This window comes from Marmota monax, unplaced genomic scaffold (assembly GCF_021218885.2).
Source record: "Marmota monax isolate L192 unplaced genomic scaffold, Marmota_monax_Labrador192_F-V1.1 WCK01_AAM20220418_F8-fsc00293, whole genome shotgun sequence".
In the NCBI taxonomy this organism is placed as follows: Eukaryota; Metazoa; Chordata; class Mammalia; order Rodentia; family Sciuridae; genus Marmota; species Marmota monax.
Window position 1 is genome coordinate 868,063 of NW_026694586.1, and position 19,112 is coordinate 887,174.

The following is a 19,112-nucleotide window of genomic DNA, read 5'->3' on the forward strand; positions in this document are numbered from 1 at the left end:
ATGCTGAAATGTTTATGAGACTTACAGTAGGTAAATTTTTCAAAAAGTTTTTTAATACCTTAATTTTTATTTATTTATTTATTCTTATGTGGTACTGAGGATCAAACCCAGGGCCTTGCACACATGCTAGGTGAGTGCTCTACTGTTGAGCCACAACCCCAGCCCAACAGTAGGTAAATCTTATTAAAATAAAATACAGATGACCATAAAATCTGTAATGTGAATATCTTTGTAATGGATTGAACCCCTGGATTACTTCTTCTGGATAAAGTTTTGGATTTCTGCCATGAAAATTGGACACACAGATCATTGAGGTGACATGTGACAGATGCATGTGCAGTGATGGATGAGAATGTTTCTTTAAAGCAAACTGTTCATTGCTAGGCCTCTAGGGAGCTCAGTGCTGTTAGAATCCCCAGGAGGGATTGAGGCAGACATGGAGATCCGGTAGGGGCAACCGCTCTGATATGGTTGAAGTGGATTGGCTGTTGGCTCCCTGAGATTTTTGGAGTGAAGAGAGTAAAACCTTTGTCTGTTTCTGTTTCTTCTGCAAGGGCCATTCCATGTGTTGATTTTCAGTTGAGATGAAGGGCCATACTTCCTCCTGGGATGTAGGGCAAATTGTTTTCTGGGTCCTCTTCTGGGGTGGAGAAGAAGTTGGTAGGTTTGGGAGTGAGGATGTGAGATGTGTGTGGTTCTGGACCTGAGCCACAGAAGGGGGTAGTGTTTGTGTTACAAATTGCAATTGGACCACATAGTTGAACAAGGGCTGGTCCTGGGAAAGTTGTGAGATTCTTCAGCCTGAGATTGAACTGGGGAACAGTCGGAGATTTTGTTAATGTAACAGCTTTAGATTGTGCAGAGAAGGACCTCTTAGAGACCCAGGCAATAGCCACTGGGGACTCACTGTGCAGAGAGGGAAGGCTCCAGAACAGCTGGCTGTATGCTCTAAAGGGTCCCCCAAGGCCTTGTGGTAAGAGAAATGCTGTAGGTACTCTGGTTTCCCCTTTTGTGTTCCAGAAGGGGTGTGCAGTGGTGTCTCTCTTGCCTCCCAGTGACTTCAACATTTTCCCCAGAGAATCCAGGTAGTGGTCTGGGGTCATTGGTTTGAAAGAGGACCCATTCTTAGCATTTTCTGTCCACATTTTTAATTCTGCTCTTTTGGTGATTAGCATCTCCAGCAGTTTCTGGATATGAGTTTCGATGAAAGAGAGGCCCCCAGCCTCTACTTGCTGGTCTCCCCAGAATTTGAGGTTTGGGCTATTTTATAAAATAAATGATAGACTATTTTGAAGTATAGTCCCCTCATTATGCTGTATAGTAAAAAACATTACTTTATCTATTTGGGTACCCATTAATTGATAATTTTTTTTTTTGATACTAGAGATTGAATCCAGGGATCTTAACCACTGAGCCAAATCTGCAGCTCTTTTCATTTATTTATTTTTCAGACAGATTCTCACTAAGATGCTCAGGACCTCACAAGTTGCTGAGACTGTCTTTGAACTTGTAAGATGCTCAGGACCTCACAAGTTGCTGAGACTGTCTTTGAACTTGTAACTCTAGTGTCTCAGCCTCCCAAGCTGCTGGGATTAAAGGTGAGTGCCACTGTACCTAGTGACAATTAATTTTTTTTAAAAATAATCTTAGAAGAAAAAGTGCCAAGAGTTTAAGATTTCAAACCAATTTGTACAATTATGTCAACTTAATTTTAACGCATTTCTTGATATTTTGCAAGGTGTGGGGTTCACTTTGGAACCTAGGGACATGCAGTTTGCTAAATCAGGACCAGATTTTAAGATGTGAAATTGGCATGCAATTTTAAAGGACTCGCGTGAGAGCTACCACTTACTTTTAGCATTTCTTTTTAGGAAAATGTTATAGTTTGCAGCTGGAATGTCCCTCAAAGACTCATGTGTTAGTTACTTTGTCCCCTGTTGATGCCACTGTTGGGAGGTGGTGGAGATTTAGGAGGTTGGGCCCCCTCTTGGGGTGTGCCTTTGAAGTTTTATTTTGTCCCTGGTGCTTCTCTGTCACCCCTCTCTCCTGGCCATGAGGTGAACTGCTTTATTCTGCCATACCCTCTGACCATGATGTTTTGCCTCACCAGAGGCCCAGAACCAAGGGAGCCATGTGACTATAGATGAAAACCTCTGAAGTCATTAGCCCAAATCTTTTCTCCTCTAAGTTTTTCTCAAGTATTTTATCACATCAACAGAAAGCTGAATAATGCAGGAAAAAAATGTGTTTGACATTTTGGATTATTGGGTGAGCTATGAGTTTAGAAATGTGAATTTCTAGATATATTATAAAGTTGATTTAAGTATTCACTATGTAATATTATGTACCATATCTAGCCTAGGAAATAAGATGGAGACTATGACAATTTTAATTCTTGAAATACTTCTAAAGGAAATTATTTTAAAAGAAAGACATTCTTTCCCTAAATTTTCAGTGGCAGTTTTTTTTCTACAATACTCACAATGATTCTGATAAAAACAAATGGAAGTGCTCATTTAAATATTAAAGTTGATGTTGCCAGATAAAGATATAGGAATCGAAGCTTATATAAAAATGGGACAGCATAAAAGAGACCAAAACCAAACAAGCAAAGTAGGTTGATACACAGTTCACATATCCAGATTTATTCTGGATATTTTACATTTTTTCAGACCCTCAAACATTGCTAAGCAGAGGGTTTTTATAAACACAGCAACAGCATTATCCCAAAGTAGTGTGCTATAATTTTACACTATGGAGGTAGAATTATAGATTGGATATATTAGAGTTGGGATCTGGAATGTCCTACAAAGGTCCATGAAGTAAAGGCTTGGTTCCCAGGGTGGTGCTTTTGGGATCTGATGTATTCTGTAGGAGATTGGGGCCTAGTGGGAAGTCTTTAGGTTACCAGGGGTATCCTCTTAGAGAGGATTTTAAGACCCCATTCTCTGTCTCTCTTTTTCTTCCTGGCTTTGAGGCTAGTTGTTTTGCTTGGACAACCGTCTTTCCATGATCAGTTGCATGCCATCAGACACCTAAAAACAATAGGTGTGATCAATCATGGATTCCAAAACTGTGAGCCAGAATATACCTTTTCTCTTTATTAGACTGATGCAGTCTCATTTGTTGATTCTTGTATTATTTCCTGAGAGAAGGCTGGAGTTCTATTCAGGAAGTCCTTGCCTGTTTCACTGTCTGAAAGTGTTTCCCCTGGGTTTTCTTCTATTCTTTTCAAAGTTTCAGGTGTTTATTAAGGTTTTTGATTCATTTTGAGTTGACAGAAGTGAGAGATAGGGATCTAGTTTCAATCTTCCACATATGGGTATTTAGTTTTCCTAGCATTGTTTGTTAAAGGGGCTGTCTTTTCTCCAGCACTTGGTTTTGTCAACTTTGTCAAAAATCAAATGGCTGTAGTTGTGTGGGTTCCTTTCTGTGCCATCTATTCCATTCCATTGTTCTACATGACTGCTTTTATGCTAGGACCATGCTGTTTTTGTTACTATGGCTCTGCAGGATATTTTGAAGTTGAGTATTGTGAAGTTTCCAGCATTGCTATGTTTATTCAGGATTATTTTTGCTATTCAGGGTCTTTTGTTCTTCCATTTGAGGATTTTTGTTTCGTAGTTCTATAAAGAATGTTGTTAGTTTGTTGGTGATTTCATTGACTCTCTGCAATGAATGATTAATAACAACGATATTTTAGAAAATTCAATTTGTAAAACAATGAAGAGAGTCATACTAATCAGGCCCTCTGGCTGCTGGATCTGTTCCTGTGTTCCCTTTTGCCAGATGTGCCAGGCTCTGGTCACCTGGCTCCAGCCAGTTATTCGTTTCCTGTTCACCCTGCCTGGCCTCAGGCTTCCAGGGTCCACGCCTCATGGGACTTGGGGTGCCGCACTTATGCATCTTCTGGCAAGCCACCAGTGGATGTCCTGTGCTCATAGCCAGTAGGCTCTGTATCCTGGCATGGGGGCTGCTCCAGGAAGCTGGGGTGAGGTGGGCTGGGTATTTGCCAGAATAATCAGCTGGACTGGTGGCATAGTGAGGTCCAGTGGTTCTTGTTGATGTGGCTCTTCGTCAAGGCTGTGGTCATGGTGGGCATGTACCTGACAACAGTAGGCACTGGAAAGGGCCTGACCCCCACTGCAGCAGTGAGTAGATCCCAAAGAGGAGCAGTGCCCAAAGTCCTATGTGTGCACTGCTTTCTTCTATCCTGAGGCTGAACAGCTTGTGGGACCAGTGGCAGGCAGCCTGGGTGATTGCCCTGAACCATGAGGCCAAAATGAGAAGGGGCCCCATGCAGCTGTCCTTCCAACAAGATCAGTGGCCTCAGCTCTAGGAGCTGGCACAAGCATGGTTTAGTCAGCCCAGAATGTGGTGGCCTGTCACGTGGTGGCCTGTCACATGGTGAGCAAGACTTTCAGTTCCTGATCAGTGCAGTGCCCTCAGTGGTGGGCTTAGGATATTAGCTGCATGACATTCTCCCCTTGGTTCATCTACAGCTGGAGCTACACATGAAAGAAGAGAGAGAAGACATCCAGATTAGGTGGTCTTACATCCACATGCCGGAAGGAAGTAACCATAAAGATCCACCCCAGAGCATCAGGGAAGGCCCGGTGGGTGAGACAAATGCAATATCTGAAACCCTCAAGGATATTTTGAAGCACCTTGTGAGTTCTGCCTCTCTGTCCATGGTTCTGAGCACCAAGCCTATGGACATAAAAGAAGCTCAGAATCTCAGAATCTACAGCACACTTCATCTAATGCTTAGGAATCCTGTCCCCCTAAACCTCCAAATGCTCATGAACTAAAAATCACTGGTAAAAACATCCATGCCTTGCTCCTAACCAAGAACACTACTCACCTCACTTGGGAGGAAGAGTTCACCTTCAAGCTGAACATCAAGTCCAAGAAGTTACACCTGCAGATTACAGAGGGCTGGCAGTCCTCAGAAGGTATTCTAGCTATGACCACTGTTTCTCTTGACTTGTCAAAGAAGCAGCCTTCCAGGCTGCAGAACTTCCAGGCTGATCAGTGGGCCTGCCCTCAGCAGCTTGGCACTGGGCTCTGTCACTGCAGAGTTTCCTTACATAAAACCCAGTGAATTGAAATCCTCACAAACCCCTTCCCCTGTTCTGCTGCCAAGATAGAAAAGGACTTCACAGAGATGCCTTGTGGGATTGTAGTCATTACTGTCACTGTTACTACAACATGGGATTCTTGGCTGATCTGAGTCTCCCCTGAAGATGCCCATCAAGGTGAAAGCCATCAAGAAGGACATCTCCACCCAGGCCAGGTGGTGCTCTGTGGTGAGCCGCTTCTGCTGTTTCTGCAGATTATGGTCGCCATTACAAGATGACGCTGGCTCCGCTGTGGTCTGTGACAAACAACTCCTTATCTGGGAGAGTTGGCACATGATTTTTCACCACCCTGTACATCACCCTGTGAGAAAGCTCCACGCGGCAGCTTTGCATTGGGGCTTAGGATGCTTTATTAAGGCTGGGAGGGGCATCCGAGAGAGAGAAGAAGAAATATCAAGGGCCTGAATAAACTGCTGAAAGAAGATTCCTGAGTTGCGTCTTCCTTGCGGGCAAGGGGTCGCGACAAGTGGTGCCGAAACCCGGGAACCAGAACTTTCAGCAGTCAGGGGTGGTGCACCGGTTAGTCCCAGGTAAGTGGGATCCGCGACCAAAGCGGGGTTAATCCCAATAAGTGGGATCCGCGATCAAAGCGGGGTTAGTCCCAGGTAAGTGGGATCCGCGACCAAAGTGGGGCAGCTCCTCTGTAAAGAAAGAGAGAGCCTTACATTTTATTGCAGCTGCACTGTGTACTTTCGCTTCTACTTTCGCTTTTGTTTTTTGTGCTTCTTTTGTTGTTGTTACGACAGGGACGCTCCCCTGTAAAAGGAAGAGAGCGGGGAATTCATAGAACGGAACGCTCCCCTGTAAAAGGAAGAGAGCGGGGACTTTTGTACTTTCACTTTCTTTATAGCTCTAAAAACATTATGGGCGTTGCTTTTTCAAGCTCAATTTTGTTGGCCCTAGATGGGTTCTTACATTCAAAAGGACTTAAGATAAAGCAGAGTACTTTGCAGATGTTTTTAAGAGAAGCTGATATAGCGGCTCCTTGGTTTGCTTTTTCAGGGAGTCTTACGGTTCCCAGCTGGGACAAATTAGGGAAAGATCTAGATTTTGCTCATGAGCAAGGTACCTTGCAGGGTGGCGTTATACCACTTTGGAAGTTAGTTAGAGGATGTATAACAGATGGTAAATGCCAGGAAGCTGTGAGTGAGGGTCAAGCTATTCTTGAGCAACTGCATGAGGAAAAATCTGAAGGATCATGTAGTGAAGTGGCAGAGAGTATTAAAAGTAACAGTAATGAAAAGGCAAAAGAGCCTGAAGATAAAAATAGGAGAAGGCTCTACCCAGACTTGACCGAATTAAAAACGCCTGAGAACACAAGCGACTCAGAGAGTTCTGAGGACCTTGATATATTGTTACAACAACTACATAAGATAAAAATGAAAAAGAAGAAAAAGGAGACACAGGGCACGCAGGCCTACTGTAAGAAGGGGAAGGGAGTTAACATCGGTCAACAAAACTCTGAGGAGGAGGAGGTAGAATATCTAGAAGAAGATATGGTGCCGATTGCCCCACCTCCGTATGTGGGGGGGAGCCAAGGTTCCGGGAGATCTTTTCATGCACAAGTTTGGAGGACAGTTAATACAGATATGGGACTTGCATACCCTGTATTTCAGGACAATAACAGGGGAAGATATCATGAGCCTTTAGACTTTAAGATAATTAAAACCTTGGCAGAATCTGTCCGCACTTATGGCATAGATGCTGCTTTCACTCTCACTCAGGTGGAGGGACTTACTAGATTTTGCATGACTCCCTCAGATTAGGCTAGTCTAGTCTGCACTTGTGTTTCCCCAGGGAAATATTAGGAGTCCAAAGTTGGCTGTTTAATGTTTCTGACAGTACCCAAGACTCGGAGCGAGGTAGGAAACTTAAAATTTCTACAAATAATTCACAATTGTTTAATGCTACATTACCTTCTGCAACAGTCTGTCTCCAATCTCCGTTCCTATTTCTTTTGGCTGATGATACATTACAGGGGATGCTTAATTGTTCTAATATTACCTGTTATTTGTCTGAGTGTTGGAATGGCTCCTGGACTACGGCAATGGTTATGAAATTTCCAACCTTTGTCCCGATCCTGGTTACTGCAGATCCAGAGTCATTTCCTATTGTTGAACTGATTAGAGCCCATAGAGATTTTGGAATCACGGCAGCCATAGTGACAGCTGTGGCGGTATCTGCTGCTGCAGCAGTTATAGCTGGAGTAGCCATAGCCAGCCAAATTCAAACTGCTGCCACTATTAATCAGGTTATTCAACAAACATCCACCATACTTGAATCTCAAAGTAGAATTAATCAACACATTTTATCTGGGATTCTGGCTGCTAATCAAAGGATAGATCTGCTTCAAGCTCAAGTTGAGGAATTGTCTGACCTAGTACATTTGGGTTGTGTTGATCAACGTGCACATTTATGTATAACCTCTGTCAGATTTAATAATTCCAGAAATGCCTCCCGCATCATCGGAGAGTATCTATCCAGAACCTGGTCCATGGCAGCGGAAGACATGATCCAGTCTCAACTAACCCAGATAGCTGTCTTGAACAGTACTCGTGTCGATCCTGTGACTTTGGGTCAATTCACCGATTGGATATCTTCTGCTTTTTCCTTCTTCAAAGAGTGGGTGGGAGTAGGCATTTTTGGGGCAATGTGTTGCTTCAGTGTTGTGCTTTGTTTGTGGCTTCTCTGTCACCTTAAAACTCGCCATGCACAAGAAAAGGCTATGATCATACAAGCTCTTGCAGCTTTAGAAAATGGCAACTCGCCTCAAGTCTGGCTTGCGCATCTTAAGCAGTAAACCTTTGTCATGGTCATTACACCCCAAGTTATTATAACATTGCACTGGGATCGACATGACTTTCCTTGTTATTCTCTTAGTGTTGGAAAGCCCTTGCACTCTGCCGGTATTACTGCCATTGCACGCAGATGGGTTTCCACACTAGTGCTTTTCTATCGCCTTAAAGTCCGTGCCTTTCTTTCAGGGTGCTGTCAACTTGTTTGTCATTATAAACAGCCACAGTTCAGCCTCAGCTATCCCCCTTCGTCCACCATCGTCACGATACAGGATGCGAGGCAAGGCACTGCACTTGAGTGATCCTTGACGTGGACCTCAAGGAGAGCATGTCCTATTGCATGCGGGTTAAACGCGTTCACGCCCCGCCCCACGAAAAAAGGCGTCGGCTGATATGGCTTCAGATCTGGGGAAGGCGCCTCCTTAGGACTGAGTCATACTATGCAGCCACTTCTGCACAGTGGGATAGGACCTCTACTCTCGCCTGTATTGTTTTAAGAAAACAGAAAAGGGGGAACTGTGGTGAGCCGCTTCTGCTGTTTCTGCAGATTATGGTCGCCATTACAAGATGACGCTGGCTCCGCTGTGGTCTGTGACAAACAACTCCTTATCTGGGAGAGTTGGCACATGATTTTTCACCACCCTGTACATCACCCTGTGAGAAAGCTCCACGCGGCAGCTTTGCATTGGGGCTTAGGATGCTTTATTAAGGCTGGGAGGGGCATCCGAGAGAGAGAAGAAGAAATATCAAGGGCCTGAATAAACTGCCGAAAGAAGATTCCTGAGTTGCGTCTTCCTTGCGGGCAAGGGGTCGCGACAGTGCTCCTGTCAGCAAGACATTCTCTTCTTTAGATATGGAACTTCTGGTGTTTAACAGCTTCCATCAGGTTGCTGAAGTTGTCATTCAGTAGCCCACTAAATCTTCAAAGCTGAAACTCAAGTCTCCATGGAAGAAGAGCACTAACATCATTTCAGGGATCTCCAAGACCTCCCTCTCAGAACTATGATTCCCTGATGTAGGACTATGCATCCTCCATGGACAGCACCCACCAGGACACCCCATCTACACCACCCAGTAGAAGATGAGCCATCCTAAGCCCCAGCTACCCTGAAGCCCCAGGAGAAGGAACAGGACCCCTGGGACTTGGAGAAGGATCCCCTGGTGGTAGCATTTGGCGGGTCAGCCCCACTTGAACTTGATAGGGACATGCTATCTGATAGTTTCCCGAGTGTCTTAGAGCCAGGAGCTGCCAAGAAGCCCCAAGGAGGAATTTTAAGGAAGGGTGCCAAGCTGATTTTCCACCAATGGCACCTACAGAAAGACCTTAGCATGAGCCAGTCACACAAAGACTTCATGTTCCTGCAGCAACACAACATGAGGGCCCCTAAAAGAAAGGGGTAACTCTTTCTTAGCTGCTGAACAAGAAGCTGCTGTCCAGGCATTGGGGCAAGACTGCCGTGAGCTCCATGAACAAGGCCCTGTTGGAGCCCTGCATGTAGGCCACTTGCCTCCTTCCCTGCAGCTGAAGGACAGGCTCCTGAGATGGCACCCTCACCAGGACAGAGCAGGAGTGCCAGCCACTGCCGCATGCCCACTCCTCCAGCTTGATTTTCCCCAACAATCTAGTCTTTTGAAGGGAAAGAACAATCTGAATCTCCAGCTGTGAGGCTTCCCCCAAAGAGAATTGAAAAAAGCCCAATTTGCCACCAGAATCCCAGTGGGACCTGCTGCCCCCACCTAAGCATTGAGGTAATAGGAGAAGAGTTTCTTGCAAGAGAAATAACATGCTCAGAGGGAGGGACAGCTGCGGATTCAATTTTGCCCACACAGCCCCTTAGCAGGGTGTGTTTGGGGCCCATGCCTGGACCATGTCATGGGGAGGTGTGCCCCTAAGGCTGTCACTGTGAACAGAATGGATGGGTCACCTTTCCTAATTTGCTACTTAGAATTAAAAACTATACCTGGCCCTGAGGACAGGGAGATGGAATATGGGCAGGATTTTTGATAAAAGAAATTATCGTAACAACTGATGAAATTCTTTGGCAAATATAGGAAAGCATTTGCCTTTGCCTTTAGCCATAGAACTTGAAAATTTATGCAAGTATTAAGTATGTTCTGTGCATATTATACTGGAAGTTTTTCCACAGTTACTCTGAGGCTACTTGCCAGTAGAGATAACTTAAATGCTGATGTGGTTCTTACATCTTCCTCTGCCATATCAGAAGCTCAGAACGCCAGTGGAACAGTTGATGTGCAGATTTCCTTTCCATCTGGTGAACTTACTACATAAGAGTGGGAACCTGAACCAGGAAGTTGAGAGCAATAAGTGACAGCACATAGAACATGATAATCTCTCTCTCTCTCTCTCTCTCTCTCTCTCTCTCTCTCTCTCTCTCTCTCACAAACACACACACACACACACACATGCACATTTTTTTGACAAATATTGCCTACAGCAAAAACAAAGTACTTATAGGGCACTAGAAGAAATTATTTTGCATCTCAGGTGTCCATTTTAGGAATGGGAATTTAATAACAAATTGTTCAAACATGGGAAATTTTTTTATGGGTTCTTCAGATTTCTGCTCCTAACCACATATTTTGGGGGGTCTTTGTTTTGGGTTCTAGTGGGAAAAACTGGGAACACACTTTTAAATCCCTGTGTATCTAGCAGACTGCTTCCCTCATCAGCATGCCTATATCTTGGGTCCTTCAGTTTCCATGTGGCTTTGAATGTGTAATGCCAGCAGATGTGCTTGTTGAAAAGTGATTGTCATTGGAGTGACATGTTTTGAGCTTTTAATGAGACAGGGGTTCTTCCAGTAAGATTAGAAAGGCTGGTGTGGCCCTAACCTCCAGCAGCTGTGCAAGTGGGTGAGTGCTTTTTGGAGGCTTCATTAACCTTCAACATGTATTTCAGGGGAATAGAGCCATCAAGAGCAAGGCCTTTTGGGAGAGCCAAAACCAAAGGACTTTTTTTCTTTCCTGTTTTTGGGGAAGAAATCCAAAAACTAAACTGGGAATTTTACTTTCAAATGCACACTAAAAGTTCTTAAGTGTTCCAGGAATTATCAAGTGACTTTAAAATGACTTTTAAACCACACTTAAAAAAGTTTTTTTAGCTGTAGATGGACAAATACTTTTATTTTATTTTTATGTGGTGTTGAGGATTGAACCCAGGGCCCTGCATGTGCTAGGCAAGTGCTCTACTGCTGAGCCACAACCTCAGTCCCCATGTTTTGTTTTTAAAGATTGAATTTGAATGTTAACCATTATAAAGTTCCAAAATACATTAATAGCATATTATGCATATCCTCCCCCCCCAAAAAAAAGAATGAAGAACATGTAGCAAAAATACTTTACTGATATAGAATTTCCTATACTGACTTTCATTGGGTTTTAGGAAAGTTATCACCAAAAGCCAGTTTACCACATTCTCTATGATATAATAAATATTTATAGTAATAGTAATTATAATGTATGACCTACATGGAATAGAAATTTATGAAGAATTTATTTTACTTTGACTCAGTCATTCAAGTGGTAATTTCGTATGTTAGAAATGTTTCCAGTCAAAGCAGTATGGAGATTCCTGGGAAAGCTGGGAATGGAACCACCATTTGACCCAGCTATTGCCCTTCTCGGACTATTCCCTGAAGACCTTAAAAGAGCGTACTACAGGGATACTGTCACATCGATGTTCATAGCAGCACAATTCACAATAGCTAGACTGTGGAACCAACCCAGATACCCTTCAATAGATAAATGAATAAAAAAATGTGGCATTTATACACCATGGAGTATTACGAAGCACTAAAAAAAATGACAAAATCATGGAATTTGCAGGGAAATGGATGGCACTAGAGCAGATTATGCTAAGTGAAGCTAGCTAATCCCTAAAAAACAAATGCCAAATGTCTTCTTTGATATAATGAGAGCAACTAAGAACAGAGCAGGGAGGAAGAGCAGGAGGAAAAGATTAACATTAAACAGAGACATGAGGTGGGAGGGAAAGGGAGAGAAAAGGGATATTGCATGGAAATGGAAGGAGAACCCTCATTGTTATACAAAATTACATATAAGAGGTTGTGAGGGGAATGGGAAAATAAACAAAGAGAGAAATGAATTACAGTAGATGGGGTAGAGAGAGAAGATGGGAGGGGAGGGGAGGGGGGATAGTTGAGGATAGGAAAGGTAGCAGAATACAACAGTCACTAATATGGCATTATGTAAAAATGTGGATGTGTAACTGATGTGATTCTGCAATCTGTATTTGGGGTAAAAATGGGAGTTCATAACCCACTTGAATCTAATGTATGAAATATGATATGTCAAGAGCTTTGTAATGTTTTGAACAACCAATTAAAAAAAAGAAATGTTTCCAGTCACTGGTAACTAAGAGGACATTGTCATCATTTTCTGCAGTGTCCTTGAATCTTACTCCTTTATAAGGATATAAATAAGTCACAAACTAAACCTTATGAGATGAATTTAAGAAGCACAAAGGGACTTGTATTACTACCTCCCACACTGGGAGACCATGAATATAACATTATAGCCTATTAACTGTGTACATTTAGCTAATTAAATCCAATCTCTGCCTTAGTCTACTTGTATTGTGAAACAGGCACAAAAGCTTCTCCCTGATTCATGGCTGTGTGTGTGTGTGTGTGTGCGTGCTGAATTTATATGCTTAGAACAGCAGCTGTGACACATAATAACTACTCAGTAAAAATAAGCTCTTATTGTTATTGTCACTTGCTCTTATAATAACTGATTATTTTGGCATATTCTGTATAAATACACAGGATTTTGTGTTCAAAAAAGTCATAAGCAATATTGAGTTTGTTAATAATAATATAAATGATCTCTGGCAGATAAAGTATATAACTTTTGCCCCAAAGTATATCAAAATATCTTCACCTGCACATCAAATAATTTTTTAAAAATAGGAGATATATCTTTTATACTGTAACATCTCTGTGTATTTTAAGTACTCATATATGTATACTGAATTCCAACATTTTTTATTTGAAAGGGAGCCCATGATGTCATGGTAAAGACCTTCATCTTAAATGTACACTTGGAAGCGGATAGATTTTAAAAATATATTCCAGTAGTTGAGTAAATCTCAATTCTATTCCTAGAAAGTGATATGAATTTGGTGTCAACATATCATAGAGATATGATAAATTGTGGTATAAAGGTGTATTAAGAATTGTAATGCAAATATAATAATAATAATAATAATAATAATAATAATAATAATAATACTAAAGCTCATGTAAAAATAAATAAATAAATAAATAAATAAAAAAGAAAGAAAGTGACATGGTATTACCTCCAGGCACAGAACACACAGGCACAGATGTATGTCTCATCCATTAAGCCTTCAAACCTTTAGTGCATTTTCATAGATAAAAGCAGATAGTGATTGGTGCTCAAGCAGTGCATCACTGGCAAAGATAAAGTCAACCCTCTGCTTTGAAAAGTGATCTTCATATATGGAGACCCCAACCTGGCTTCTTTGGAGAACGAGCTTGTTCATTGTCTTCTTCATTGGGCCCACAAGAGTATAAAATTAATAGTTTGCCAGGAAGAAAAGCAATTCAGTATGAAGCCACCACTGAGTTCAGATTCATGAAGTTGGGAAAGAACTCAAGAATAATTTTTTAACCTTTCCTTCTTAGTTTATATCCTTCTCATTCCTAAATAAAATAATATCCTGAGAGGAATTAAGAATTGGAAATCTTTCTCTGTAACACAGATATGTACTTTGGACCCTCACCATCACCACAAACTTGTGTAACTGGGAGACAATTAACAGGGGGAGAGATAGAACTTGTTCTCCACACACAGTCTCTGTGTGAGTCAGTCTTCCATTACTAAACAACTTATAAAGTTATAAGTTACATAACAACTTATATAAGTGATAGAACTTATAAAGTACAAAATTGCTTTGGCTTAAGTTTGAGAGATTCCTAACCTAGATCTATTGGTTCCTTGCTTTGGGGCCTGTGACATGGTAGCAGATCATGGTGGGAACAGGTAGTGAAACAAAACTACTCACTTCCTGGCAGGGAAACAGGAGATAAAAGGACAGACCAGAATCTCATAGTGTCCTTCAGGCATACCCCAAGGAGAGGAAGAGACCAGTATCCCACAGTGCCCTTCTGGGCACACTCCAGTGACCTGAAGACTTTACTCTAGGCCCAACCTCTTCAGGATGTGCCAACCTGGGGGACCAGAGTTTTAACATATGGACCTTTAGATGGCTTTCAACATCCAAACTGTAGCAGTTACCAAAGTGGTCTTTCATCTGTAAATAGATTATGTCTCACTCCTACTTAACTCCCTACAGACTTCTTTGTATCTCTCAGTTCCTTTTTGTCATACCTCTATCCTGGTAACTAACCTGTAACGTTCTACTTGCCTAACATTTCTGCATACGTCATGGAAGAAATCTATGATTTTAGTGTTACATGGAACCATTCTATGAGTTAATGATTTTGTCTCTGTCTGACTTCCTCCAACATCTGATGCCTTGTTCCCCTGATGTACACCCATGTACTTACAACCCACTTGTCTACCATGCTTCTGGTGGTTGTTGCTCCCCCCTGGTTGCCTTCATGCATCAAGAATTTGAATTGTTTGAGTATATATTTAACAAATAAGCTTTAATGAGAGGATTTTGTGAACTCAGGAAATGCAAATTGTATTAGAGCATCTTTTGAAAACTTTTCCCTGTAGTGAAAATGAAAAAACAAAACAAAAGCAGAAACAGAAAAAAAAGAAGAGTTAAAATATTGCATACAATTCTGAGGCAACTGTGGCTTCTACTCTCCATTGTGGTTCCCTTCAATGACCATGAACCAGGCTGAGCAGCAGTGGATATTAGGTTAGGAGGTGCATTAGAGACCATGGATGGGAGTGCTGGACACATGCACTGAGACATGCACTGAGGCATTTAGAAGGGCCCTGGTAGATGGTGTGGGCATTGCAGTGTGTGGACCAGGGGAATACACTGATCGAACCAAACATGAGGCAAAAGTTTGTCTGCTTTAGCAATGCTTAGGATGTACTGAGGGGCCTAGAAGTGAATTAGCAGTTTACTGCAGGAGTCTGATTGAAAGGTCAAGCTGGGACACACAGAAGGAGTGCAAAGGAAGAAATGAATTTGACAAAAAAAGAATTTACAAGAAAATGAATAAAGAAGGAAGAACTAAATGGATGCAATGACTGAAAATTATCTTAAGAATACCCCAAAATTTAAAGACAAAAAATAGTAGAGAGAAGCCTGCAGCAGCAGCTGATTACAGAGCTCCAGGACAAAACACCTGTGCATTGTTCTGCAGTTTTGACACCACCAAAAGAGAAGCTCCAACCTTAACTAGATTAAAGAGCTTGCCTGGGGCTTAAAATCTTTCATATAGGTGGAGGTGACCCACGTTGGGTTTTCCTTCTGCTCTGTTGTGGATTAAGCCTTGCCCAATAATTTACATTTGAACAGTCACTAGGGCCTTGGTACCAAAGTCCTCTTGGAGCAAGGGGCTGGGTAGGCCTGAATCAGGTGTTGCAGACAATGTTCCTGGCCCTTGAATCCCTAAACCAGGAAATCAAAACCTTTATAACCTCCTCTCCCACTCCCTTTCTGAGTATCTCCATGCTTTAAAACTAGGTGGACTCAGGTTGAGGCTCCCGTGACATTGTCCTCAAGTAGTGTATTTGAATTGCTCTGTTTACCCCATGCCTTAGTCAGCTCAGGATGCTACACTTCCCAGAGGCTAGAAGTGCAAGATTATAGGGCCAGCCTGGCTGGGATCTGGTGAGGAATTCATCCTGAATTGTAGGTGGCAGCCTTAACATAGTGAAGAGAAAGGGGAAGAAATTTCCATTGTTCATAAGGGCTAAGGTCATTTTTAAGAGCTCCACTTTCATGACTGAGTTCCTTGCCAAAGTCCCCAACATCTTAACACCATCATATTAGGGTTTAAGTCTTTAATATTTAAAGTTGAGGTCAAGACATTTACTCCATAGTACCCCAGCTACTAGGAATGGAAGTAGACAATCCCACAAACGGCTAAGGAATGTTTAACACTCACAGTTCGGAAGATTCGTGTTTCAATTTGTACTTGGTTCAGCTTCTCCTGACCAGTGTCTTGGAAGCAAGGACTCAAGGCTAAGACTTGGACAATGACTGGAGTGACTGACATGTACTGCACACACCCAACACCAATGGGTAGCACACAAGCAGATGGATACTAGCAGTAGGCTTTGAAGGGAAGTTGTTTCAAGATTACAGAAAGCATCTCTACAGGTATGTCCTGAATCCTGTGTGTCCAGGAGTTTTCCATAAGATGACCATCAGTTTGTTAAGTGTTGATCTTTTTATTGGTATGTAAAAATTACACAGAATAGTGGGTTTCATTGTGGTATGTTTATGTAAGGATTCTGTGTTTGGGATTGAGGTCTCTGATAGCTTCATGACTGTGGCATTCTTAGTGGCTAGGAAGTTTCTGTGCTGAGATACAGAATTGCCTGGCTGCTGGGAAAATTTCTGTGCAAAGACACAGGATGCCTGGTTGCTATAGCAATGCCCTGCTTGAGGAGGCTCTGTGCTAGAGTCTTATCAGCCTCAAACTTGATTTCAGGTACATAGCACCTGGGAATAAAGAAACTCTTGTTAGAAAACCACAGTGTTTGTCTCTAAGTAAAAATTTCAGCAACTTATATGTGGTTTTCATTTTACTGTCTATCCTCTTTGTTTTTGTGTGTGTTTGTAAATTTCCATAGTGCTGGGCGTGGTGGTACACACCTGTAATCCTAGCAACTCAGAAGACTGAGACTACATTATTTTGTCTAACACAATACTCTCCAGTTCCATCCATTTTCCTGCAAATGTCATAATTTTGTTATTCTTTGTGGATGAATAAAACTCCATTGTGTCTATATACTACATTTTTAAAATCTATTCATCTATTGACTGATACCTAGGCTGGTTCTATGACTTGGTAATTCATACAATAATTTTCAATTCACAATAGTAAATAATGCTACTCTAAACATGGACAGACATGTGTCACTGTTGTATGCTGACCTTAGTTCTTTGGAGAAATACTGAGGAGTAAATTGTATAGCTGAATCTTATGGTGGTTCCATTCCTGGTCTTATGAGGAATCTCCATAATGATTTCCACAGTGGCTATACTAATTTGCATCCCTATAAACAGTGTATGAGGGTTCTTTCCTCCCCCTCCATTCTGCCAGCATTTATTGTTATTTGTATTTTTAATTGATGACTAAGTGGAGGGAAATGAAATCTCAATGTAGTTTTGATTTACATTTCCTGATGACTATAGTTGTTAAACTTTTTAAAAATATAATTTGTACTCCTTTTGAGAAGTGTCTTTTTTTTGCCTGTTTGTTGAATGGGTTTTTTGAGTTTTTGGAGTTATTTATATTTTATAGATATTAATCCTCTGCCAGAAGAATAGCTGGCAAAGATTTTCTCCCATTCTGTAGATTTTGTCCTTGTGACATGAATTGTTTCCTTTACTGTAAAGAACTTTTTAGTTTGATGCCATCTAACTTATTACTTTTATTTACTGAATTATAGAAGTCCTATTAAGGAAGTCATTGCCTACACCTGTATGCTGCAGCTTTTCCTTTTTCCCTCCTCTATTAGTTGCAAAGGTTATAGTATTATTTCTAGGTCTTTGGTCCAATTGAGTTGACTTTTATACAGAGTGAGAGATAGCTATCTATTTTCAATCTTTTATGGATATTCAGTTTTTTCAGCATCACTTGTTAAAGAGGCTGTCTTGTGTCCAGTATTAACTTTTTGGAAACTTTGTCAACCAGATTTATGTAGCTGTGTGTGTTTGTTTCTGTGTCTTCTATTTTGTTCCATTGGCCTACATGTCTATATTTTTATATGAGAACCAAGCTGATTTCATTACTATAACTCTATAGTATAATTTAAAGTCGGGCATTGTGATACCTTCAGTTTTAACCCTTTTGCTCAGATTTGCTTTCACTATCCAGGGTCTTTTGTTCTTATGTACAAATTTTAGGATTTTTTTTCTGGTTTTGAAAAGAATATCATGGATATTTTGATGGCAATTTTATCGTATCTGCAGATTGATTTTAGTAGTATGGCCATTTTAATGGTATTGAATCTCCCTAACCACGAACATGGAAGGTCTTTCACCTTTTGGTGTCTTCTTCAAATTGACTTATTATTATTATTTTTTTTGTGTGTGTTTTGTAAATTTTCCTTGTAGAAGTGTTTCACATTTTTGGTTAAATTTGTTGCTAACTATTTTGTGTTCTTGGAAGCTATTGTTAATGAAAGTTTTTTCCTGGTTTCTTTCTCAGCAGATCCATCATAGTATATAGGAAAGTGATTGATTTCTGTATGTTGATTTTGTGTCCTGCTACTTTGCTGAATTTGTCTATCAGCTTTAGAAGTTTACTGGTTAAGCTTTTGGATCTTCTAAGTTTATGATAATATCATCTGCAGACAGAGGCAGTTTGACTTTTTTTCTTTTTGAATCTCCTTTATTTCCCTTTCTTGCCTAATTGCTGTGGCTGAAGTTTCAAGGACAATATTGAATAGGAGTGGTAAGAGTGGACATCCTTTCATGTTCCTGATTTTAGAGAAAATCCTTTCAGGTTTTCCCTATTCATTTCAATGTTGGCGTTGGGTTTCTCATATATGGCAAGTTCCTTCTATCCCTGGTCCCTTCAGTATTTTTATCATGAATGCATGTTGGTGTGGCTGAGTTCCTGTAGTATGCTGTTTTTAAGTCTTTGAGGTATAGACCAAGGAGAGGGATAACTGGATCAAATGGTGGTTCCATTCTCAGATTTCCAAGAAATCTCCATACTGCTTTCCATATTAGCTGCACCAATTTGCAGTCCCACCAGCAATGTATGAGTGTACCTTTTTCCCCCACATCCTCGCCAACACTTATTGTTGTTTGTCTTCATAATAGCTGCCGTTCTGACTGGAGTGAGATGATATCTTAGAGTAGTTTTGGTTTGCATTTCTCTAATTGCTAGAGATGATGAATAGTTTTTCATATATTTGTTGATTGTATATCCTCTTCTAAGAAGTGTCTGTTCAGGTCCTTGGCCCATTTATTGATTGGGTTATTTGTTTTTTGGTGCCTAGC

General features: G+C 41.3%; 1 pseudogene; it reads left to right on the forward strand.

Moving 5' to 3' along the window:
• Window positions 1-4,064: 4,064 nt before the first annotated feature.
• Window positions 4,065-9,435, forward strand: LOC124077208 (C2 domain-containing protein 2-like; annotated as a pseudogene).
• The last annotated feature ends 9,677 nt before the right edge of the window (window positions 9,436-19,112 follow it).